Here is a 27,368-nt window from a genome sequence, read left to right as displayed (position 1 = left end):
TTAAAAGTCCTTCTAAAAACTATTTTAATAAAGGTGAGCTACTTATGTCAATGTTGACAAAACCTAAGGACATAATCTAGCAGTTAAGATGGTGTGTATGGACTAGGATCAAGGTAAAACAATCATGAGAAGTTTAATATGGCCTTACAATTAACTGAGGGTAAATAGTTTCATATACCTAAAGCTTGATGCATGAGAAAATGTCAACTATGAATTGAAATAGAGAATTTATTAGTGGAATTCTTTTTAAATATCACCTCAAAATGGAGGATAAGACAGTTAGAAATGAGACTAAAGTAACATTGTAGATGCAGACTTGCTGGGGAACAAAAAGAAATGATACAGTAAGAATCATATAAAAATAGCATAAAAGAAGAGGAGGCTTTACGTAGTGGATGAGGACACATGGTTTGGAATATAGGATGAGGAAAATCATCCCTCTAACAAGACAGAGGATGTGTAGTTGTAGAAGATCAGAGGAGAATCTGAAAAGGTCAAGATCAGGCTACCAAATATCGAATACTCTACTAGATGTGTAAAGGTCATGAAAGAATTGATACCAAATCATTCTTAGCCTTCAGGATAAGGGTTTGAATTCTGTGGCAAGACTTATCAGACAATAAAGAGTGGGAATAAAAGAGAGAGCTGAGGCATGCCAGTCTTGTAGAAGGATTACTATTTTTTTTTATTTTAGTCAATGCTAAAATATCCAATACTTTAAGCCTTTCGACTTATTGGTTTATAAAATCTTTTCTGTAAAGACAGCTTGTTTTGCTGAGTCTCAATCAATTGTTCTTCCCTTGGTCAATTTAGATAGCACTGCAGAGTCCTAAATAGACAGACATATTGTAAAAGAGTTAATTAGGGAAAGTATTGATGAAAACATGATTTGCTTCTGAAGTTTATCCACCAAAATGGATATTAATCATATTCTTGCAAGAGAGCTGACTCAATACACCTATTTTCTGGTGTGCCAAGTTGTTTGATTTTCTAAGTATTGTTCATAAGACTCTTATGATTCAGTAATGTGACTGTCTTCATCTTATCGTGACTTTATTATGTGGGAGAAGATACTCATGTCTAGGCAAGGAAATAGACTTTCAGAGAGTTTTCTGCTATCATAGAGCCTGGGACAACCTATGGGTGACTTAATGTCTGCAAAGCAATTTCTGTGTGTCTACCTACATGTGGAAGCTAACTGTCAGTTCTTAAGGGTTCTGTTGTTTGTTTTCCTTCATTCATTCAAGTCAACACAAACATACATTTATCATTAAAGCTCAATTGTGATTATTGTGAGGATTTGTTTTAATTTTCAATAAAAGCTGTTAGAAATATCTTTTCATAATTAGGACCTAAACTGGAAAATAAGAACATGTTACACATGTTACACTCTTTGCATTGGTATAATTTTTTGCAGCTTAAAGTAGGGAATCTCTATCACAACAGAAATTGCAATGACCTACCTTGCCCTATGGCTGACATATTCAGCTTCATTTAGTTTTTAAAATTATGCATATAAGTTCAATAAAGATTTTTCATATGGCTTCTGTCAAGAAAAATAATCTCATCCAATTTTTGGTGTTGCAAGAATTTGAAGTGTTTTTGAATATTATTATAGTAAATGACTGACAGAGATAATAGATGTTGTCATGGCTGTTATTCCTGTGCTTTAGAGATTGAGAAATTCTCCTTTATAATTGAGTTATTTTAGCAAACTATTCACATATAATGACTTTTTACAAGTGACTTCTAGAAATACATTCAGGAAATCTTTTATTTGCTCTTAATAATAAATGTTTTTCAAAGATATAGATATTTGATGTGAATTCTCACAAAAATCCCATGGGTTTTCCTAATACAAATACAAAGAACATTAATAAATACACCAATCTTAGTTAAGTCCTTAAAATAAATAGTTCCATGTATTTATGAGAATTTATATTCATTTAAAAATTATTTAAAAGTTGCAATTTGGATGAATATTTCTAAATGTGTTACTCAGCTCTCATTACTGTGAAGTACCTGACAATGATCATTTTATAGAGATGTGAGATTTATTTTTGTTTATAGTCTTCATGGCTTCATTCTATAATTGGTTGGCTTTATTGCTTTGGGGCAATTGGTAAAGCAGAGAGAATGTCCTGGCTGCAAGGTGGAGGAAAATGAGGAAGATGAAGAAGAAAGGAAAAAAAAAGATGACTAAGTGAACAGAGAAGATCAGGGTCCCATGCTTCATCTGAGTGTGTGTATCCAGTGACTAAGAGTATCTCTTGTCAGGGCTTACTTCTTAAAGTCCCTACCTTCTCCCAATAACACCGGGCTGTGGACAAAGCCTAAAACATAACATTATAGAAACAGTGTGACCATAGAAATTCACTCCTGATCCAAGTAGTGATGTGTAAATTCCAGAAGTCATGATTGACATCATAGGTGGAACAATGAAAATAAGGTGGCCCATGTATTGAATGAAAGCTTTCTAAAGAGCACACATATCAACTATATAGAGTGGTACAATAGTGAAGCTTTCACTTCACTGCTGAATGATCAGGGTCAATGAGTGTGCAGATCCATTGCAGGAGAGGAAGACAGCAGGAAATAACCAAAATTCATCTTGAAGTGGAAGCTACAAAGTTTCCAAAAGAAATCCAGGACTTGGAAAAATACCTCAGAAGATGTGTGCAGTCACATGGCATGATATTAATAAACCATTGCTATACTATTTTAGTATTTTAATATTGTTTGAACTTTAGATGTCTCTAATACATCATAATCATGCATATATTTTGGGAAAATGGAATTTAATTAATTTTTCCCTCATGTATATATTTCCCTTCTCTTTGCCTAAATGGTACTGTGCCATAGACTTTAATCATTTCTTATTTTATTTTTAGCCCAACAGTATGTTTTTTAATTCCATTTTATGTCAATGGAAATAATTTGGCTTATTGCTTCTACATGCTACCATACATTTTATGGTATATACTTAATACCATTTACTCCTGCTTCCATGAGTATAATTGAATCTGGGGAGTGAAATTTCTTTGCCTCAGTGAATTCCTGGTCTGCTTTAAACCTAAATAATCATTAAAGGTCATCTTAATCTGAGTTCTCTGTGTGCAGCATTAAGATCACAGAACTGTTTAAGTGGATTTAAAATATTTTGAATCTAAAAGTCCCAGACTGTTTTTTTAATGGACTAGAATTGCTTTAGGAAATAACTGTCTAGGTAAGTTCCATCTTGTTGGTACCATCTACAAATAAGTAGAGCATCTCCCAAGTAGTTCCGTGTGAGTTACCCGATGAACTGCAGGTGGCTTAGAAAAGAACTTTACTGAGAGCTTCATCTGGAAAGACTACTCCTATGAGCCTTTTTATCACATACATTTGACATACATACCAATGAAAATCAGCCGCAACAACAACAAAAAGCACCAGTAAAATGAGTAAGAGCACTGACCTGGGTGCATAGGCTCTCAGTCTGCCTCTACCACTCACTGGCAGTCATGTTCTGCCAAGTTCCCTGTGCCTGTCCCTTTGTCCCTTGTCATTGTTAAGACAAGATGTGTTGATCCTGGTTAAAAAAAAAAAAGATAGAATACTACCAAACATATCACAAGCAATACATACATTTACAACAAATATAATGCACTTATAGAACAAGTCTCCTGTGATTAAATCTGATTATTCCATTCAATTGAACTTTCTATGGCCAATGCTGGTTATGATATATTAAATCAATATGATCTCCTTTGAGATATGATTGGAATAAGCCAACACCAAGTGTTCATTTCTTACATAATCATAATGCTCATAAACTCATTGAGCATGGAGAAATATTCTCCAATAAATGAATCTACTGATTATTTTTTATTATTAACCCATATGTCTTGTACAAAGTAATGGGTTTTATTATTTCATTTTCAAACATGTGTATCATATACTTTGATCAGATTCCCCATTATTCTTTCTTGTTCTCCACTCCTCCTGTTTATCTACTTCATCTTACCAAACATCTCTTTTGGCTTTCATGTGTTATACTTTAAATAGTGCTTATAAATGAGCTACTTACCATAGCATCCTATGTACCATGTTTGCTTTCCATCGGTCGACTGATGGACATTCAGATTGCATCTATTTCTTGACTTATATTGTTAGTGACCCTGTGAACATGGGAGGACAGATACCTCTTCCACAGACATATTTCCTGTACTTTGAACCTATACTACTCAGCCACCTAGAGAATGAAAACTTATCATTTTCAATAATACATATGGAGCTAGAGATACTCACACTAATTGAAACAAAACAAGTGGATAAGTGCCAATTTTAGACACATTTGAAATCTAAAGCCAGTTGGTTTAAAAGAATTTGAGAGTAGAATTGTAGTTATCAAAGATAAGTTCAAGATATTTTGTTGTACTACCACATAGAACATTGACTATAGATAATAATAAAGTAGGACTCAGTATAAAAAATGATAAATTTTTGCAGAGGTATACTGAATCAAACTTAAAAATTTTATAAAGTACATGTTACCTCATCAGTATGTCCATTTTTTATTTGTTTTTAATTTAGTAGTTAATAGACATAAGAGCAAATAAGTGTGGGGATGTTGAGAAGCTTCACAGAGTAAGAGAGCTCCTTGCTCTTACAGAGAACCCGAGTTTGGTTCCCAGCAACACTAGGTTTCTGACAGCCACCTGTAACTCCAGATCCAGGGTTCAAATGTATGCCCACACATGTACACATCCATTTACACACACACACACACACACACACACACACACACACACACACACACACACACACACGAAGAAAAAAAACTTTTTTAAAATAATAAATAAGTAAATACAAAAATGAAAGTGTTCATGCATCATTTTGAAGCTGAGAGTCACTTCTGTTTAGCAGCCACCAAAGAAATAGATCCAAAAGAGGGAATTCTGTGGACAGCCCAAGTGAACATATCGGTAGATTCTTCCTGACAGTCTTCAGGGAAGAGCCCAGCCTGCTAATACCTTGCATGTGTACAACACTCATGTCTTCTTCCTCCATAATTTTATGAAGAGGCTGTCCTCAGCTACTCTATGTGTGGCAAATTTATCCACAGCAATGGAAAACTGATGACCAGAGCATACAATTGCAAATCTAAGTAAATACAATAATAATAAACACAATTTAAAGAGACAAAATTTTTTAAGAGACTATTTTGCTTGACTTTAAGTTTGGTTAGTTTTTAATGAAATAACAAGAATAATTTTTTATAGAGAAAGAAAATTATTTATGGAAAATGTGTATAATGTTCCAGTAAATGAAGTTTCCTTGATTTAAACAGTATTTTATGGCAGTTATTAACAAGTGAGCAATACAAAAATAATTACTAAATCTTCCTTGTGAGCTTGCATCCATGAAGACTCTAGTCCAGAACCCTGAAGATGTCTCACATCTCTCTAACCTTGCCATACTCACCTCATTAAGTCACCACATTCTGTAAAGTTTTCTACTGTGGACTTTACTATAAGTGTTGCTACATGGCATGTGTACTTTTAAGTAAAGCTTCATTCACTTAGCACAATATTTTCATGGTTAAAGTTTATACAGCTAGGGCAGTGGTTCAGAGAGTACCTGGACCCGTCTACTCTGGTGACCAGCCTAACAAATAACCTAGCTGTCATCATAGAGCCTTTGTCCAGGGACAGATGGAGGCAGATACAGAGATCCACAGCCAAGCATCAGGGTGAGTTCTGGGAATCCAATTGATGAGAGAGGCGAGATACTGCAGGCGAGGGATGTCAAGATCATGATGGGAGGACATGAAGAGATGACTGGCCACACTAGTGGAAACCCATGAACTATGGACTGATGGCTGTGGAGCCCCCATGGGACTGGACTAGGCCCTCTGGACATGGAAGGTTTGGCTCAAACTATTCTGGGGGCACCCAGGCAGGGGGATCGGGATCTGTCACTGGTGCATGGGCAGGCTTCTGGGAATCCAGTGCCTGTGGTGTGAAGCCTTGCACAGCCTTGGTGCAGTGGGAAGGGGCTTGGACCTGCCTAGGCTCAGTGAGCTGGGCTCTCCTGACTCCCCATAGGAGACCTCGATTTGGGGGATGTGGGGATGCATGGTGGCTTGGGAAAGAGGACTGGGCGTTGGGAGGAGCGAGGAGGGGGATCTGTGGATAGCATGAGGAGTGAGTAAAACATTTCTTAATAAAGAAAAATTTAAAAAAAAACGTTTATACAGCTAGGAGTGTAATTGATGGCAAATTTAAGATTCTAGTTTCAAGTGATTAAAGAATTACTTATTTTTCAAAGCTGCTGGAATTCTTTACATGTCTACTGATAGTGTATCAAGGTTCTTATATATTCAAATCTGCACCTAAAGTTACTATTAGAATGACTAAATCTTATTCTTCCTTCTGGGTCATGTTCATATGTTTTTACATCTACAGAGTCATTTCTGAGTCCTTAACAAAACACATTTAATCCAAATTTTAAATAGTTTCTATTTATTTCTTAGGGCTTATTTGCTTTTCTGGTCAGATACTTGTTAGCATACAACTTATTGTCCGATTAGACTTTGGTATTCTTATAGTAGGGCTTGTTTCTAGACCTCATATCATCCTGCAACCCATCACTACATTTGCTGGCAGGAACATAAGAAGTCTAGATCATCTCTACCCAATATTGTACATTAGAAAAATATCAGATGATGTAGTTCAATGTAATTAATAGTTGATGACAATGTCTGCTAGCATTAATCTAGGAAGATTTTCTGTTTTATTTGCCTTTGCATAGGCATGATGGATTTATCACAAGTCATAGTCTCTTAGGATGAGTGCAGTTGATTTTTTTTATTCTTTGCTCTTTGGGAGCCCGACACCCACCATATATATATATATATATATATATATATATATATATATATATATATATATATATATATAGAGAGAGAGAGAGAGAGAGAGAGACTTATTCTTACTTATAAATGCCTGTCCTTAGCTTGACTTGTTTCTAGCCAGCTTTTCTTAAATTATCCCATCTACCTTTTGCCTCTGGACTTTTACTTTGCTCCACTTTTGTGTATATTTTCTTTCCTTCCTACTCAGTGTTTGGCTGTGTGGTTGTGTGGCTGAGTGGCTGGGTTTTGGCATCCTCCTCTCCTTTTCTCTCTTTCCCTTTTCTCTTTTGCCCCTTCTATTTATTTTCTCTGCCTGAAGCCCCACCTATTCCTCTCCTGCCTATGTACTGGCTGGTAAGCTCTTCATTAGACCAATCAGCTATTTTAGACAAACAAAGTAACACAGCTTCACAGAGTTAAACATATGCAGCATAAAAGAATGCAACACATCTTTGTATCATTAAACAAATTTTCCACAGCATAAATGAATGCAATGCACCTTCAACTAATATTCCATAACATTTCTCCCTTTTTGTCTAAGTAAACATGAAAGGTTTTAACCTTAACATAGCAAAACTACATTCAACAAATACAGTTATCAAATAAGAATTACATTTACAATATTCAGTCCATTTGCATTCAACAAATTCAGAGAAAATACTCCATTATCTATCTTATCCTTATGATTTCAGTACTTTATACCTAATTTACTTTCCATTATAACTAATGAAAACTATAACTTTAATTATTTAGTTTTAAACTCTATCAAATACCCAAGGAAGATGTAATACTACCCAATTATAGAGGTATCTGGCTGCCTGGACAGTCTCTGTAATATTGGGGCATCTAGCTTTAGCCTACAGGCCTAGAATACGAAGACAGACTTTTCAGTGAAGCAGGAACTTTGAAGGACTATCCCACTGTGTATTGACAAAGTTCATCCGTTGCCTTTCTCTGTGTCCTGCAGAATATCTAGTAGACTCTTCTGTGAAGAAGGAATTTTGAAGAAATGTCCTGCCTTGTTTTGGAAAAGTTCAGCTGTCTTTTTATGGTGTGTCCTACATGTCCAGGTTATACAGTATATTGTTGGCAGTCAATTAAGAGCAGTTTCTTTGTCCAGAAGCTAACCTTACCACAATGAAAACAAACTCCATAAAGAGTTTCTTGAATGCCCATGATCTTCTCTGAAGTAAATTAGTGCTTCCAGGAGCAGATCTGTCTAATTTTCATAAAAAAAAACATAGGTTATTAAACATCTTAAATGCAATATTCTGTGTAGGTCTTTGAAATGTTTGAAAATCATCTATCTGTCTAAATATGCCTATTTAACTTTGAAACATACCAAATGTGACTACATGTTTGGTTATTATAGATTAATTACTAATCTAATTTTTCAATTATATATTGCATTTTAAATGAGCTGCATAAGCACAATACCCCAAACAAGTTTAGAAACATATATGTAGTATAACAAAAATAACTAAGTTTGTATCAATGTACCAAAATCCATGCCAATGTAAAATGTCTGAGATTAATAGTTGACTTTTTATCCTATATCCCTATATTTTCCTAAATGATAACAAACATCCATAACTCACCAAATGACCAAACACTACTCATACCACAACATATGGATCTGTATTAAAGGATTGTAGCATTAGGAAGGTTGAAAACCACTGCCTTAGATTTTGTGGACTGAGTCTGTGACCTGGGGCAATGTGGATACAATAAACTCCTTGAGATGAGGTGGACAATCTACTTCCTGGCAAAATACATGTTCCTTGGAAAGTTGGGTCTATCTATTTAAGAGTTCACACTGTTGTAGCTGTTTTTTTTAAAAAACATTTATATTATTATTATTATTATTATTATTATTATTATTATTATTATTGTCTTAAATCTCAGTTGTGTAAATTGAGTTTCTAAATGTCATTTCAGTACTTTGGGGGACTAATTGTTTAAGATGTGTTTCTTGGACTTGGCCATGTCTGCATTCGAATGCACAACTCTTTATGTGCCTGGGGATAGAAATGGAAGAACCAAAATGATCTTTAAAATATTCTAATATATAGAGTTATTTCTGGATGCATTTTTCAACTTGCAATAAGTTTTGGCCATCCATGCTAGACAGGCTGTGTAAGATAGATGGCATGGCTCTGTGACTTTTGCCTCTCTACTATAGCTTACTTTGAAATATATTCAGTTCATGCAGATGTATCTCATAAATCACATTGCCTTTGTGCTCTGCACATTACCATCTGATACTAAAATTCCACATAGTAACCTTACATGATACACAGTAATCTAAAAGTTTAGTAACTATGAATCTACTCAACTCCATGATTATGGACTTGAGAGGTATGATCTCCAAGAGCAGGAATATGTGGGTAATAACAATATCCCTACATAGTAGGAGACACAGTGCCCCCAGTCTACAAAAAGAAAAACTCATTATAGACTTTTCAGCAGAAGAAAATGTGGCTCTTGTTAGGTCTATTGTTGAAAGTTATCACACTGAAAGGGGAAAATAAGTTTATTCTTTTGTTGTTTATTTGTGAGATATGAAAGTTTTTTGCAGATTTATTGATTACGACTTCTTCTAAGTATTTTGCATATCTATTGGCTGAATTTTGTTTGTGTAAGCCTTTACTCTTCTATGGGCAGGGTCATGGTGAAAAGAAAATGTTATATTACAGAAAATTAACTGAGAGTAAAAACAAAGTTTTGTAGAAATTCCATCACTTGCTGGTATGAAAATCTCTTTGATCCCCAGGTTCCTTATCTAACTACCAGAAGTATTAATGTTTTTCATAACAGATTTATTGAAGGTATTAACTGAAGAATCTAGTGTGCTACACAAACAGTCTAAGGACATGTTATTATGAAACACTAGGATGTGTGCTTTGGAAAAACCTTCTCTCCCTAACTGCATCAGAAACATTCAGCGAAGCCAGAAACACCACCTTTTCACAGCAGGTATTTCTACCTGAGTGACTCCCTAAGCTGCCTTTCTTTGGAAGATCCCTGGCCTTTGATAGATAGTGCGAGTGCAGTGGTTCCTCTGTAGAAGCCCTCCTCCATCTTGACACAAGTGCTGCCCCCACAGCCCCTTCCCTGTAATTTCAGGCTCTTGGCTTCCCTGTTGCACAGTATACAATACAGTTCTGTATTGTGATCATTGCATCTGGCTTTTTCTCAGAAAACTGAAAGCACACAGAAAGAATTTCCATGGGGAACGAGGGGCTCACAAAAGCACTTTGAGCAAGTTGCCACTGGCTATTCTTTTATGCAAAATTACACCATCGTATTTTCAATAAAGACGGAAAAAAATGCTATCAGCACTGCCATGCACCCCAATGACTGGTGACAAGACAGCAACATTTCTAGCTTGTTCAAGGCAAAAGCATTTGCTGTCAGAGCTGGCCTGCTAGTCACCATTGTTCCCAGTTGTAGAAATTGCCTCAAGAAGCACATAAGTAGCATGGCTGTCAGCCTTCTCACCTCTGAATAAGACAATAAAAAGTAGGGAAAGCAAGTTAAGTTAGCTACCATAATTTCTAGACAGTTCATTTCATCTTGTCAGCTTTAGTTAAATGGCCCTGGATCTTCCCACTCCCAAGCCCTAGTTTCCCTCACGTTTGTCAGCTGCTGAGCTCCACCATATGCATTAACGATGCCACAAAAGGAGACAAACACGTCTCACTTTGTGGGCACCATCCTTAATTAAGCTACAACCCCTTTACCTATTGACAATCAAGTTGATGTCTCTTGAGAGGCAATAGAAAGAAATTATTGAGTATATGTATTCTGAAGAAGTATGTTGTATTTATTGAAAAAAACATTGTAAGATATATTTCATTGATCAAGAGAAAGGTAGAAAGATGAGCTTATAAATTGAGAACTAAGTTCTATTGGCTTTTATTGGTGTAAGTAATTGAAGTATTTATTCAAGTACAGTGTTCTGCAGAAAGCAATAGTGTCCATTTGAGCTCTGTGGTGACTGCTGTAGGACTGAAACTTTATCTACAACTGAAGGTAAATCAACATACAGATTATTGTCACACTGGAACATTGTAGTCTTCTTAGCCTAAGGTAAAATTCTGAGTTGTTCTTTGCTGTTCAACTCATGGAAAGGCACTATGAGATTTCCTGCTGGGGAAAGTATAGTCACATCCACCTGTTGTGCCTCTGAGTTAACCACCATACCTATAAGCAATACTTCCCATGATCCTCTCAGCCACTGGTCAATGACCAGCTACAGAGCTGTGCATTCTGTTGGGACACAGAACTTCTCTACTAAAAAATTTTAGTTTAGAAATGCATATCCTTCTGCCTGAGATTTCCTGGACAAGCTTTCTTGGTTTTTCCTTCCAAAGGTCAGAACTATACTGCTGTCTAAAGGTTCCTTCCCACACTTCTTGCTTCTGTTCTGTTCCTTACAGGTATTTCCCAACAAGTCTCTAAACAGTATATCCTTTTAGTTTCCTGTTTTTTTCTTTTTTTTTATTTCATAATTTAATTTTACATATCAGCCACAGATTCCCCTGTCCTCCCTCCTCCTGCCCCTTCCCACCCTCCCCCCAGCCCACCCCCCATTCCCATCTCCTCCAGGGCAAGGACTCCCCTGGAGATTCAGCTCAGCCTGGCAGATTCAGTCGAGGCAAAGTGCTAGAGAGGTCCCCAGAAATGCACAAAGATACCTCCAAAATAAATTACTGGCAATGGTCGAGAGAGAGTCCAAACTGACCTACTCTGGCGATCAGATGGCCAAACACCCTAACTGTCTTGCTAGAAATCTCATCCAATGACTGATGGAAGTGGATGCAAAGATCTATGGCGAGGCCCCAGGTGGAGCTCCCGGAGTCCAATTGGGGAGAAAGAGGAGGGACTGTATGAGCGAGAATTGTTGAGACCATGATTGGAAAAAACACAGGGACAAAAAGCCAAACTAGTGGAAACACATGAACTATGAACCAATAGCAGAGGAGCCCCCATGGAAATGGATCAGGCCCTCTGGATAAGTGAGACAGTTGATTAACTTGAACTGTTTGGGAGGCCCCCCCGGGCAGTGGGACCGGGACCTGTCCTTAGTGCATGAGCTGGTTGTTTAGTTTCCTTTTTTTTTTTTTTACATGACCCAGTGAAAGTGCAATTACAAATGGTTTTGAATGAGCTTGCAATTATTTTCCTTAAGAAAAGGAACTGATTAAATCTAAAAAATAAATAAACAAAATAAAATAATTCCAAAATTAATTGTTTTAACAAAGTCACGGAGATCTGTAGATAGAACGATATTAGAAAGTAAACTAAATACATCTCAGAGCTTAGTGAGGTAGTCACCATCTAAACACACATGACCAATGTCTGACTCCATTGTTAGCATTCTTTCTAACTGAAGGAATTGTCTCTCTGCTACTGTGAAATGCTGCTGTTGACTCATGATACAAAGTCATTTCTCTACAATGTAGATTATCCACCATAGTATTATCTAATACACTTTTATAATACCAAAGTAAATGAAATTTATAAAATGCAGGCTATGTTTTTCTGTGAAAACTATATCAAAAATTTTTAACTATCAATAAAACAATTATTTTTAAAAGGTGATATTTATTCCTTCTGTACAAAAAATCAGTCTCTTAGATGAGAAATATTTTCAATATTTATATATTTTGAGTATAGTAACTAAGATACTTTTAAAATCTTCCATTAGATGACAACTTTATGGTTTGTTATTATTTATTTACCCAAATAAATATATTTTCTGGAATTATTTTCATGCTCTTATAGCTTATCTGAAATGCAGTCTAGTGTGTAACTAGTTCCAGAGGCAATTTCACTTCATTTTGAATTTTACGAACTGCAAGGAGTCTAACCTTCAGTATCTACATTTTAGAAAGAATATGTTTGCATACGTGTATTAAATCTGATTCCTCTCCTCTCTGAAAGCAAATGTGGCTACATTCCTTTTCGAGTTTGATAATGAAACTCCAAATCAAAATCTCTAAATTAAGGAATCTTCCCTCCCGGTTTAAGTGAAAATCTGTTTTCTTGTTTACTTAACATTGGTAATGATACAGTGAATAAATCAACAGCCAAAGAGTGACTCTTTCACTGTTTCTTTTTCTTCACCAGTTATGCTTCATAAGCATATAGACATGATGAGTAACATAACAAAGTGTCTTGATTAAGAGGCAAGATTGCTTTGAATATCAAACTTGCATCTGAGTTTTCAGGTCAAGGCTACATTTTTGGTGTTTCTAACCAGAACACCCAGTCAACAAGACTTGTCAACTTTTGTTTTTTTGGTGATTGTAGAGAGTTGAGATATATTTATGTTCTAGTTACCATATGAAACTAATTCATTTTCTAGCTTTTCTTTTTGATATTGGTGGCATATACCAAAAATTAATATATGCAGAATGAGGGTACAATTCTATAATCTCAGCATCCCCCAGCCTGAGGCAGATGGGTCCCAAATTCAAAGCTAATCTAGATAACTTATTAAGACTTCCCACCCCCACGAGTAAAATCAGGAAAACATGGAAAATGCCTCTTGAAATTGGGCAGAGCAATGTCCAAAGAGAGATTATGAGTCTGTTTCTTATTTTGCAGACTGCCAAAAGCAGACACAGAGAAAGATTCAAGTATGGTCTTCATCACTGTATTTTAGCTAAAAGCAGTTACTATATTAGCTACTTAAAAATGTAAAAATTATTTTAATTTCACTACCAAATACATAGATGGACTTATTTTTCTAATATTCATTAATACAAAATCTATATATTTGAACTCACATTTTCAAATTTTGCTTTGGTTTGGATATAATTATACCAACCATGTGTGACAGGTGATGGTCATAGGTAATCCAGCCGGTTATTAAACAAGTGACTTCTCACCAGATCTGACACATAGCCTAGAACCTAGAATTCTGACTCTCTTTGTTAAATAATTCCTGCTTCTATTCAATTGTTGATGGCACACCATACAGTAAGGTGCACATGTCTTCCTTGTGTGGTAAATGAATTCTGACCTGGCACATGGTGTTTTAATATTTGAATTGGAATCTTTTCCTGACTACCAATTGTGAACATGGGCTGTAAACTTACCAATTAGACTGTCGCCATCTCATTTCCTTGACTGCAGGGTGAATGCTCATGTTTCATATTTCCCAGGAGTAATTCCTAGTTTTTGGTTCTACAGATTACAGCACATCATCATTATGTTTTATGTCCTTGTTCCTGTTCTGTTTGTCTATGTTATCTTATTCTTTGCTATTGAATAAATTGTTTATGAACATGCTAAATATTAAAAATACTGAAATTTCTTCAGAATCTCATATATTTCTAAATATAATCAGAGACTAATGAGTTTCTCTTCTTTTAATTTAAGTGTTGTTTGCTCTGATATTCTGTTTTCAACCAGAAATTATGGGTGTGAATTGAATGAAATAGACATTTTCCAGTTCTTTGACTTCATGAACTGTAACTTGATAACTGTGTATAGTGGTAAGATGAGTTTTTCTGATTTCTCTTCTACTCTTCTCTTGCTTCTGTTTCTCATAAGAAAGCAACATTTCTTTGCCCAATGACCACAACTCATTGTTTACAAATGAGAACATTCAAGGCCCAAGTGCCACTATCTGTCACTGACTGCCAAGGCTCCTGAAGAACATACAGATTCTGAGTCTCTCCTCTTTCAAATAACACCAAGATGGTAATTAGAGAATGGTGTGAATATATTACCATTATTGGTAATGCCCTCCAATGATCAATAATTAGTCAGTGAAATTTGATTAAAACAACAACATTATTAAATTTGTGAAAACATTAGAATCATGTAATTTTTCTATATGTTAAAGATGCAAGCTCTTTTGAGGAGGAACAAATTTATTATATTAATCATAGCACCTTTAGTAAGTAGCACAATTGTCTTAGGATAGGTATAAACTTACTTGGAAAACAGAGGAATCAGAACTATAAATATGTTGCCTGGTATATTATTATGTCTTTAATGCATATATGATTCAAATTATTATGCATCCTCTTCTCAAGGCAATCAGACTTTTGCTAAAGTTAGAGTAATGAAGACTCTTTGCCTGAGGGGACACAAGGACCATGCAAGAGACTGAGGCAGTTGAGCAATTATACAGCATTTTAAAAGCACTCTGTGCTCCTCACAATTGGATTTCCATTCCTAGAAGATAATTTTTGTCATACTAGCAGAATAGTTTTCTTAAATCCCACTCATCTGTGATTCTTTATTCCAAGAAAATTGACCTAGTTCTATAAAATGTTTTCTTTCTGAAAAACTAATGCTTATGTCAGATTTTGAAAATTTGGCTTTAGGTTTTGTTCTTTTAAAATTTGAAAAATAAAATAACTTGTAGATAGGACTCATGAAAACAATTAATGCTCTGCGCCAATTGCATCTTACAAATTTTGTCCTTATTACTGTTACATGGTCAGGAAAAGAGAAAAAAAAGTGGGGTTGGGTAATGGACCAGGAGACAGCAAAGAAAATTTGCAGTCTGCATTTCTCTGGGTGTAAGGAAGAACCCAAATGGGAAAAATAGATGAATAAATACAATTTACACTTAATCCTCAAATCTCATTACGGTTTACAACATTAATCTTTAGAAATATAACTAATTTGCCAGAAGTTGTTAATAAGAGCAAAAGTGACCAAATTAAAAAATGCAATTCTCCCTTCTGCTGATTCCTACTTCCTTACAAATATAATTAGCAACAACACAGAAGACAATAGGACAAGAAAATCTTCAAAATAGGTAGCCATTTCTCACAATGGTTAATGGACTGCTTTTTAATATAGCTACATGTTTTTCATTTCCTTCATGAAAATTGGTTATGTTCTATATTTATCTTTAACACACTGTCTAGCAACTGATGGGATCCTTAATGCAAATGATAGCATTGTAGTTCTATTGTCTATGCTTCTTATTAGTACTGGAAAATAGCAAATAACATCATTCCTTTTCCAGAGATGAAAGAGAAATAAACTTACAATACTGAATTACTTGGAGTGTACCCAGACTCCTGTCCAAATACATAGCCTATTAAGAAATAGGAAGTCATAAAAAGAAATTTCAGATTCTAATGACATCAGCTGATTTCCCCATTCTGTACTGACTATGTGTGTAACGATCCTTCAGGCGCCAGAGAACCTTCTCAAGCCTACTTGATAATAAAATCTAAGGACAAGATTAAATGACCTTTAAGAAGTCTCAGCTAGGCAAGACTGTGAATTTATCATAAGCTGGAAGACTCACTGGGACTCAGTTCCAGGCTCTGTGGACCACTGTCACCTTAAGACTTTTACATGGATGGTATAATCACCAAACAGCCCAGTGAAACAGATGCTTTTATTAGCTGGGTCTTACGGGGAAACCGAGGCTTAAGTATTTGTGTGTCTTGTATAATTGTAGATGCCTGGGGAACATGAGAGTTTAACTTTTAAACCAAGCATTCTGCCCTCAGTTTGTCAGCTGCTTTGTACATCATCCCTTCCATGGTCTTCACAAGCCCATCAGGACCTGGATGTCAGAGACATGGAAAACTTGTATTTCTATCATTTTTTTTGTCCCTGCAAAGATGATTGTTTGCCCATCAGGGCCATCTGGATTGTGCTACAGTGAGTCATTCTTCCTCTCTAGCTAATGTGTTATGTCTATGCCCCCGCTTCAGCTATCATCAGGAAGCGTATATCCTATAAAATGATATTGTTACTGAATATTTTTCAAGGACTGCCCATACGGTCACTGAACATGGATGGGGGTTGGGGACTTCATGGAAATTATAAATAACAATCAGGGGAGAGTTTTGGTGGTGAAATTACAGGAATGTCTCTTCAGGTGAAAGTCAAAGTAAGGATGAATTAACTCCCAAAGCAATTTCAAAAAGGTGAAATTCAATGATATTGCAGTTGTTGGACCAGGTGTTAAAATGTTATTGGGTGTTAATTTAATTTTCATCCTGTCAACACTCATCTGAACTGTAACAGCTGCTAAATACGGTTCCACAAGAGCAAACCATTCTCACAGCAGAAGCAGATGCCTAATCAATAGGGCCAATAGAAATGTATGGCTTAGCCAGGCAACCACATGACAGCAAGTGAATCCCACAGGACTCCATCTAACCTGAATGGTAAAGAACTTTAATGATAGCAAACCCATTCAAGCAGAAAGACTAGGAGGCTGGGAGTGCTGGACTGGCTTCCTATTTATTCCCTTTTTTTTTTTTTTTTAACAATTCTGCATGATCTTGCATTGGGCAATGCCCAGGCTCTCCATTCCTCTAAGCTTGTGAGGCATTGTAGAAGTTGTTTCAAGTCTGTTTCTGTTTTTACTTTTTTTTTTCTCATGTTATAGGACTTTCACAAGTTATGGTAAAATAACTTAAAAAACAGGATTTACAGATTTGTAGATTCTAATACTAAGCGATATTAATGATGATGTAAAACTGTTAATACTAATAAGAGCCTGCATTATAACTCAGGTGGATGCTAATGAGTGACTTCCCATATGAGGAAGAAGAATTTGGGATCTCATTAATTTCTTGGTAATTGTCATTATGAACATGGTGAGATATGCATTCTCTCCTTTTATTATTTTCAAGCAGAGGGGTTGATTAGTATACTTATAATTTTACCTAGAACCAAGCTCTATAACATCTTAGTACCACAGTGAGCAGGCCCGATGTGCCAGGGAGTCATAAAAAGTATAGGGGAGTTAGAGGATCCTAGTGCTCTAATGTGATCAGAATATTTGGGATAATCTTTTTAGTAGGTGAAAACAACTATGTATTTACATAAATAGAATACAAATATGGCACACATGTTAAGACAACATATATTTTAAAAAGTCAAATGTTTAGATAGGAGACAGATCACTTGGCAACTTCCCTTTGCCGATCATCAAGAGAAAGGTGGCTATAGTTGCTTGTCTTGAATATTATGCTAGAGGACACAGCCTTCCTGTCTGTATACTTGGTGAAATACCAAACAAGTCAAAACACAACATGACAAACACTCAGACAATATCTCAACATTTTAGCATAGAATTTCAGTGTCATTCCGACTGCATCTATATGGCTACCAAAAACATGTCATTTAGGGAGTAGATAAAAGTAATCCTGTCTCCATACTCCAGAAAATGCTCTATTGAAGATGGCAAAACAAAAGTGGTATTCCAGCCCATGAATTGGTGAGAATCCTGGGAGAACTCAGATCCTCAGATTCACATTGGCTTTCGCAACACAAAGTTCTCATCCTACATTATAAAGGCAAGTGAAGCTAAGAAGAGGGACCACGACTAGCTTTAACGAAAACAATCATTTTGAAAGGATGAGTTTGAAGTCTTAGTCACACAGTACGATGAAAAATAAACTAGTCCTTTAACCTTTGAAACTGGAGGCAAAAACTATTATTGGTTGTGTTAAATGTTACAACCTCTGATATGGGTCCCACTTCGTGTCAGATGTTTGAGATTGTGAAGCAGGCAACGTGATTAGGTATTCCTTCTTTCTCCCCTTTGTCCTCTAGTTATGCTTTCCCCCTGCTGGCTTATATTTCTCATCAGTAAGAAATGAATGTAGACGGGACAATTTAGTGAATGGATTTTGAGCAATTGCAGAGAAGAAGTATGGGCTTACAGGTTAAATTGGGTTTCTCAGTGTGTTAACACATTATCAGGCTCATTTATAACCTGCTTTCTGATGGATGCAAATGAATTTCATTATATAATTTATATGAAAAGATAATAGATTAATGAATGTTATTATTTTTTTTACTTTCACTAATTAGGTTATTACTACATGAGATTAGTTAAATTGTGAAGCTTTTAATGGAAAATTGATGCAGCTATTCCAAGTCTTGGAAATCTTATTTCTTTGTTCTTTCACTGGGTGCATGTAGTGTGTGTGTGTGTGTGTGTGTGTGTGTGTGTGTGTGTGTGTGTGTAAGAGTGTATTCATTTATCACCAAAACTTTATATTTAAATCAAATTAGAGAAATATTAGTAAAATGATCATTTTTGTACAATTAATGCATTTAGAATAACAAAGCTAATAGAGAAATTAATGGCTCATTTTTCTTAACCACTAGATAACTTTCTAGGGAGAAGACAGTTTATATCTACTCATTGAGCCTTGAGGAAGGATTTAAGTACAGCACTGACCAATGGCAGGTACCTCTTTATCTTGATGATTGCAGTAACTAGTATGGTTGCTAGAGAAAGGAGAATGAGTAAGCACAAAACACTGAATAAAAGGTCTGGAGATGCTAATAAATTATTTCCCAGGTAACCGTAAGACACAGCTATCCTCTAAATCTTAAATTGTTTGGTTCATCTAGTGATGGGGTATGAAGTCCCTTCATTTCCATTCTTATATGTCATTTACTCAGAAGTTAGGGCTTGCTGTGAGTTTTTTGATACTATGTTATCACAATATGACCCCCATGACTATTGTCATATAGGGGCTAGCTGCTTTCCCCCAAAGGAACTTTAAAGATCCAAATATGACAGTACTTTCACTAACCCATGCTCCTCCTTCACACCTATGGCTAACTTTTAGAATGTCTCATCTGTCCTAAAGATAGGAGTTGGATTTCACTTTGTAACATATGTAGTGAATTATTTAGCATTTTTTCTCCTCAATACACCTTTATGTTTATCACAGTACCTGTACATTACAAATGAATTGAACAGCAATTCCTAGATAATCCTTCATATTTAATTAAAAAGCTTATCCACATTTGCTAGTTGGGAAGAAACGAACACAAAGTGATTAAGATTTGCTCAAGATCTCACAATGTCTCGGAACTTCAGAATCCTCATTTACCGAGTTTTATTCTAATACACTTCTGAAGGTAATACTATAATCCTTAATCTTAAGTGTAGCCTATGGCTAGTGAAAGCTGAGACACACATCTAAATACGAGTCTTGCATTTTAAAATATTGGCTCTTACATTAATCCTTTTACTAACAGATTCAGAAAAGATACTCATGTAAGTGTGAATATAAATGATCTCTGAGAAAATTGTTTTCTCATTTTCTATTCTAACATATTATACTGAAGTTGAGGTGCATTTTTAAGACATGGAGTATACTGTGGAATCTTGAGAATAACATATATTGCTTTGTCTTCAAGCACCTTGAGATAATATATTTATTGTGTGTATGTGTGTTTATGAGTGTTTTGTATGTGTTTGTGTGTGTGTGTGTGTGTGTATGTGTGTGTGTGTAATGTATATGTTTTTTATTTGTGATCATTGATGTATTCCACATGTATTCAGTTGAGGCAGGACAGAGCCCCTCCTCCGTGCCTCAAGGGTGAGCAAGCTGTCAGACTATAGACAGTGGGATCCAGAAAGCCTGCTCACACACCAGGGATAGATCCTGATCACACTACCAGGAACCCCTTGAACAGACCCAGCTACAAAACTGTCTCCCATATGCAGAGGGTCTAGTCTAGTCCCATGCAGGTTCCACAGCTTTTGGTCTAAAGTTCATGAGTTCCCATGAGTTTGGTTCAGTTGTCTCTGTAGTTCTCCCCATCATGATCTTGCCCCCTTTGCTCATATAATCCCTCTTCCCTCTCTTTGACTGGACTCTCAGAGCTCGGCCTGGTGCTTGGTGGTGGATCTCTGTATCTACTTCCATCACTTACTAGATGAAGGCTCTATGATGACAGTTAGTGTTTTCACCAATCTAATTACCAGGGTAGGCCAGTTCAGGCACCCTCACCACTATTGCTAGTAGTCTAATCTCTGGTCATCTTTGTGGATTCCTGGGAATTTCCATGGCATCAGATTTCTCCCTTACCTCATAATGTCTCCCTCTACCATGATATCTCTTTCATTGCTCTCCCACTTTGTCCCTCCCCCTGCTTGAGCACCCCATTTCACTCCCTCATGTTCTAATCTCTCATCTCCTCACCTCTATTGCCTCTCTTCACCCCCAGAATACTCATGGAGATCTCCTCTGTTTCCCCTTCCCAAGGTGATGTATATTAAAAATGGGCTACAGATCTAAACAGAGAATTCTCAACATAAGAATCTCAAATGGCTGAAAGACATTTAAGGAATTGCTCAACTTCCTTAGTTATCAGGGAAATGCAAATCAAAATGACTCTGAGATACTATCTTACACCTGTCAGAATGGCTAAGATCAAAAACACTGATAACAGCTTTTATTATAGAGAATGTGGAACAAGCAGAACACTGCTGTTGATATCACTCTATATAAATCAAACACTGATGGCCAGTGACCAGGCAGGAAGTCTAGGCGGGACAAAGAGAGAGGAGAATTGGGGAAACAGGAAGAAGGAGGGAGGGACATTGCAGCCACTGCCAGGAGAAGCAGCATGTAAAGACGCCGGTAAGCCACCAGCCACGTGGCAAGGTATAGATTTATAGAAATGGGTTAATTTAAAATAAAAGAACAGTTAGCAAGAAGCCTGACATGGCCATACAGTTTATAAGCAATATAAGTCTCTGTGTTTACTTGGTTGGGTCTGAGCGGCTGTGGGACTGGCGGGTGACAAAGATTTGTCTTGACTGTGGGCAAGGCAGGAAAACTCTAGCAATGAATGGCGCCCAACGGCTCGAATTTCCACCTTAAACCTCAAAATATTTAATAACCAATTCTAAACAGAGCCAAAACCAGGTTCCTGCTTCTTGTCTCATACGGGCAGCTAGATGCAGCAAAACGCAGGTTTGAACACTGGCGTGTGCGTTTGACCAACAGTATGGTGAAAATGAGGCATCTGCCAATGGCACATTACACTGTGTGGTAGATTTAGTCTTTACTAGTATAAAAAAAAAGTTTCTGGGCTACACGCTGCTTTGATAAAAGTTTAGACCCACTATTTCTGAGACTTGATGACTCACAGAACTGGAGGAAAACGCCATGCTGGCAAGCTGAAATGGGCAAAGCCAGCAGCCACACTGTCGTTTCAATCTTAGAATGGTACAGTTTAAAGCAATAGGCTCAAGGTAATATAAAAAGTAAGCCACGTAAAGATGGCTACCACACAGACAATCTGGATTATGTTCTCTTTGATATTCGTAACTGAAGAAAAACATTTGATTGCAAAAGCTGTTCAGTTATGCCAAAATGTATATTTTAAAGGTACCTTGACTTCAAAATTTGGATTTAGGATATGTTGCTTTGGAAAAGAGGTTCTGCTTTTGTTTCCACACAAAGCCAGAGGCTGTGGATTTGTTCCAGATTAAGATACATCAGGTTTCACCAGCCAAGACCCCCTGAAAGGTCTCCAATGACACCATGGCCCAGATGATCCAACATCCAGAGCAGTTTCAAGGCAACTGGTTCACACAATACAGCCTCAAGGACTACCCCATAGGCCTAAAATTTTCTTTGCGTCCCCATAAGATACAGCACCCCCCTCCAGCAGGAAGTAGTAAGAGATGCTACCCCCAAATTCCCAAATAAACCAAGCTGGCTTTAGAGGTGGAATTGGCTCACTCCCCCTCTAAACCCAAACATATTGCTTAAAAAAAAAAAAATGGTTAAGAGATTCTTGTGTCCCAAATCAGAAGAGCCCTCTGGTGTGGGACAAAGAAAAAACAATACTTTTATTTAAAACAGGTTGATTATAAATGTGATCTCTTTCTAAAAAAGAAAAGGGGATATGATATAGATATATAGGAGGATATAGAGATGATAAGATAAAAGGGTAGATTAATGAACCAACTTTTAAAGAACAACTTGTTTAAAATGTTTTACATTGGTATAGATTTTAGTTTATGTTTAAAATGTTTTACATTGGTATAAATTTTAGTGTATTGATACAAACTTGAAGTTAACTTGTTATACTGTGTGTGTGTGTATATATATATATATATATATATATATATATATATATATTCTATTCTTGTTTGAGGTATTATATTTAACTCATTTAAAATTGTAATGGATAATTAAAAATAGATTAATAATTAGTCATCTATGATAATTATATTTGTAGCCATGTTAGTTAAGTCTTCTAGGTATACATAGAAATATTTCAGATAGATAGGTAATCTTCAAACACTTCATAGACCTAGAGAATATGGCATTTAAATAACTTAAAATTCTGTTGACGTGAGACACAATTGCTCCTGGCTGCACCAATTGATCCTGAGAGAATGTTGGGCTTCTAAGACATTTCCATTTGGAAGTTTGTCTTTTTGGCACAAAATGGCCTACTGGGCAAAGAACCGCCCTTGCCTTGACGGCTGACAGTACAAATGCAATGCTGTCCTTTCTGGACAAGTGGGACACAAGGAAAGTGACCACTGTACTCTGCCAAGACAGGGTAAGATGGTCTCTCAGAATTCCTGCTTCTGAAAATGGTCTGTCAGATACTCTAGGCCTATAGCCAATTTGAATGAACCAACAATACTGAGAAACATTAGGTGACTGTCCAGGCTGCCAGCTGTCTTGGTCTACTCGTGCAAGATTCCCGAAAGTTGCTTGCATCCATCTACCATTTCTCAGGTACCATTATGTTCCTTCTCAGGTCTTTGATGTGGTTGAAAACTAGATAGTTGTAATTTCCTCAGTTATGATAAAAGATAAGTTAGATATAAAACCTTAAACTCATAAATATAAGATAGATAGGACATCTTCTTTAATATTGTAACTGTAATTCTTGCTCAATAATTGTTTTGTTATATGTACTTTTACCATGTTAAAGTTAAAACCTTCCTTTTTAAAAAAAAGAAGAAAAGGGGAAGTGCTGTGGATATCACTCTATATAAATAAAACACTGATGGCCAGTGACCAGGCAGGAAGTCTAGGCGGGACAAGGAGAGAGGCAAATTGGGGAAACAGGAAGAAGGAGGGAGGGACATTGCAGCCACCGCCAGGAGAAGCAGCATGTAAAGATGCCAGTAAGCCACCAGCCACGTGGCAAGGTATAGATTTATAGAAATGGGTTAATTTAAGATAAAAGAACAGTTAGCAAGAAGCCTGCCATGGCCATACAGTTTATAAATATTATAAGCGTCTGAGTGATTATTTTATACGTGGATTGTGGGACTGCGGGGTTTGGTGGAACCTGGAGAGAAGCCCTCCAGCAACAGAACACTCCTTCACTGTTGGTGGGAGTGCAAACTTGTACAACCACTTTGGAATTCAGTATGGCAGTTCTTCAGAAAATTGGGAATCAACCTTCCTCAAGACCCAATGATAACACTCTTGGCATATACCCATGGGATGCTCAATCATACCACAAGGACACTTGCTCAACTATGTTCATAGGTTTATTCATAAGAGCCATAACTTGGAAACAACCTAGATGCTGCTCAACCAAAGAATGGATAAAGAAGATGTGGTACATGTACACAATGGAGTGTTACTTAGCTGTAAAAAACAATATATCATGAATTTTGCAGGCAAATGGATAGAACTAGAAAATATGATCCTGAGTTGGGTAACTAGAATCAGAAAGACAAACATGGTATGTACTCACTCATAAGTGGATACTAGATGTAAAGCAAGGGATAATCAGACTACATCCCACAACTCCAGAGAAGCTAGGGAATAAGTAGAACCCTAACAGGGACATACAAATGATAAAATTCTAATGCCTAACAAAATAACAAAATATGCTCATAGCATGTGACTGCTCTGTAAAGTCTGGGCTGTAGCAGTATAATGTGTACTAGTTTAGATGCAAGGGAGAAAGAAAGAAATGCACACACACACACACACACACACACACACACACAATTTACTGCTATATACTGCTAATGGTAATTTTCCAGAGGGACAAAAGGCTAATAAGAGGGACAAAAGGCTAATAATAATTTGTATAAACTGCTTGAAATTTATAAAAATATTTCTGAGTTTCATTTAGAACATAGCCATTGATTACCAAATTTGATTTGAGAAGATAAAAGAGTCCAATTTTTCTGCAAACAAATTAAGAGAATCATCTTGACTTTAGGAAAACATGTTATCATTGAGAAATCAAAAGCAATGGGACTTTGGGAAGTCAATCAGCAGTTTAGTCAGATCACAATTTTCTTTTTTACACTTAGCTATTGTAGAATGTAAACATTTGGATCCTTTGTAGAATGTAAACATTTTCACTGGCAATATTCTGATTCATGCACATAGTATTTTCAGAGTCCACAGAAATCCAGGATGTCTCCTGAAATACTATTTAAATGAAAGTATAAGCTTTAATGAAATTTCTTTTTGTTCAGGGATTCGTGTTCCTTAATGACTAGCTTCAGCATCCTTGAAAAAGCATAACTTTCTCATCTGAGACAAGGAATCATCTTGCCACAGAGCACAGTGACACAGGTCTGCAATTGTGGCACTTGGGGAGAGGAAAAGAGAGAATTCAGAGTGTGATGTCATCTTTGGCTATGGAGGGAATTTGAGACCAACCTGGGCTCTGTGAGATCTTGTGTGTGCATTTACACACACACACACATACACACACACACACACACACACACACACACACACACACACAAACACACACACAAACACACACACACACACAGCCAACAATAACCTGAGTGTCACATTTATTTAAAATCCATTGGAGAGAGAAAATAAATATCTTTTAAACATAAATAAGACAACTGAATGATGTAATCAGATCTACTTGAAGATACATGGAATAAGACCAAGGCCATTTGTGTGTGTGTGTGTGTGTGTGTGTGTGTGTGTGTGTATGTGTGAAATAATTGTTGGAAATTATGTTAAGACATGAAAATTCTCTTAACAACAAGTTAGATCTCAGTTATGTAAGAGATCATTCTTTTCAGTCTTTGTAGAACTAAGAGATACTAATTTGTTTTTCAAGGTAATAGTTCAGAGGGTTTATAGTTAATAAATATACAATATTACCCTATGTTTCTTACCTTTGAAATAATGACACATATTTTTCTCTGAAATCTTATGAAGCAGTGGATAAAATGGGATTGAGGTGGAGAATAAGTCACTCTTGAGTTTAATTTACCTTAGGTTTCACTGAGTACTTCCATACAAGACTGTAGGGAAGAGTAGCAATCTGCACTTGGAACTGTTTTTACTACCAAAGCCGTGATGCACAGATATTGTGTTTCATTACTGTAAGCTCACAAATCAGTATAGGCACAGGTCCTTTGTTCATTTGTTCCCTCCTTCTTTCTTTCCTTTCTTTCTAAACTAAAGGAAAATTTTATTAGAATTTAAAAGAAAACAAAAGCAGAAAAGCTGAGGGTAGGCAGTATGTAATCAGCATCCTCCTAGGGAACATAGGAGGGCAGAAAAAAAAGCCATGCAGGTTGAGTTACTGCTCTGGGGGCCTTCCCCATGATTGCAGAGGCCCTGTGGTGGGAACTAAGACTTTAGAGAAAGAGTAAGGAAGCCCAAAATATCAGGAAAAATATGCTGAGGCTATTTCCAGCATCCAAATGGAAGAGTACAAAAAGAAAAAGGAAAAGTTGTGTCTTGCTAGGAACTCAGAACCTCACGGCTACTGAGCTTGCAGGGGGTAAGATCTGGGAAGAAAAAGTATAGTATCACTTCAAAGGAATAATTATTCCATCTATGTGAACACACCTTCCTGAGGGGTGGTCTGTTGACCAGGTGACTGACTGACCCTACTAGAATGTTAAGTCTCCATTAAAGCCAGAGATCCTTTTTTTCTAGGATTTTTTCCCACCAACAGGCCTTTATTGTTCTAGCATTTTCCTCTCTGAGGAGAAAACGAGAAAATACCAATTTCTATCTATAAGTGGCATAAGACAATAAAAATCTTCATTTGCATAATATATTTTTAAATTTTAGAAATTATCATTATAAATATCAAAAATAATAGTGAATGCTGTGGATTTAATGGTAACAAAAGTGCAATATATGCCAGGTGAGATATTTGGATGATTGAAATCAGTTCAGACAGGAAAATAAGAAGCAGGAATAATTCCATGACCCAATTATAAATACAGTAAATACAAAGATCAGAAGTTACTTGTTGTCAACAAGGGATATTTCCAATATTTTCTTTAATTTTGCTGTAAGATCTCTGGATAAATGCATGCTTCAGCTTTCCTTTCCATCCTTGAATTCTTAGCAACAAAGAACATTACAAAATGTCTCTTTCTCCTTGTAAGATGTAGAGGAACATCTTAGTTTCTCATCATGAACCCTGCAGTATTCGATGGAAGATGGCATGAGCTGAGAAATGCATTGTAGAGTCTGCTGATGAAAGAGACTACTCACAATTTGTTCCTAAAACAAGGCAGTTCATAGCCTTATCACCCACCCACGTCTTGTGGTTTCCCATAACCCTAGGTGGGGGCAGTGAGAATTTAGACCAATGTTAGCCAGCTAAACACATGTATATGTGCTCATAATATATTTTGAAAGCATTTTCAAAACAAGAACCACTATTATGTAACATATGACATTTATTTCTAGTTTTAACTACCAGACGCTGTGTAATT

At 36.3% G+C, this 27,368-nt stretch overlaps 1 long non-coding RNA gene across 1 annotated transcript; it reads right to left on the bottom strand.

Annotated features, from left to right (window-relative positions):
- Nucleotides 1-619: 619 nt before the first annotated feature.
- LOC121822553 (uncharacterized) lies at nucleotides 620-13,807 on the bottom strand. Its single transcript, XR_006063738.2, has 4 exons — nucleotides 13,696-13,807; nucleotides 8,032-8,117; nucleotides 3,458-3,571; nucleotides 620-829 (listed from the first exon to the last, which is right to left on the bottom strand). It is a non-coding gene; the product is annotated as an uncharacterized LOC121822553 (long non-coding RNA).
- Between the last annotated feature and the right edge of the window lie 13,561 nt (nucleotides 13,808-27,368).

The sequence above is a fragment of the Peromyscus maniculatus genome, chromosome 14, assembly GCF_049852395.1.
Source record: "Peromyscus maniculatus bairdii isolate BWxNUB_F1_BW_parent chromosome 14, HU_Pman_BW_mat_3.1, whole genome shotgun sequence".
NCBI lineage: Eukaryota > Metazoa > Chordata > Mammalia > Rodentia > Cricetidae > Peromyscus > Peromyscus maniculatus.
This window is presented reverse-complemented; position numbering and strand designations above follow the sequence as displayed.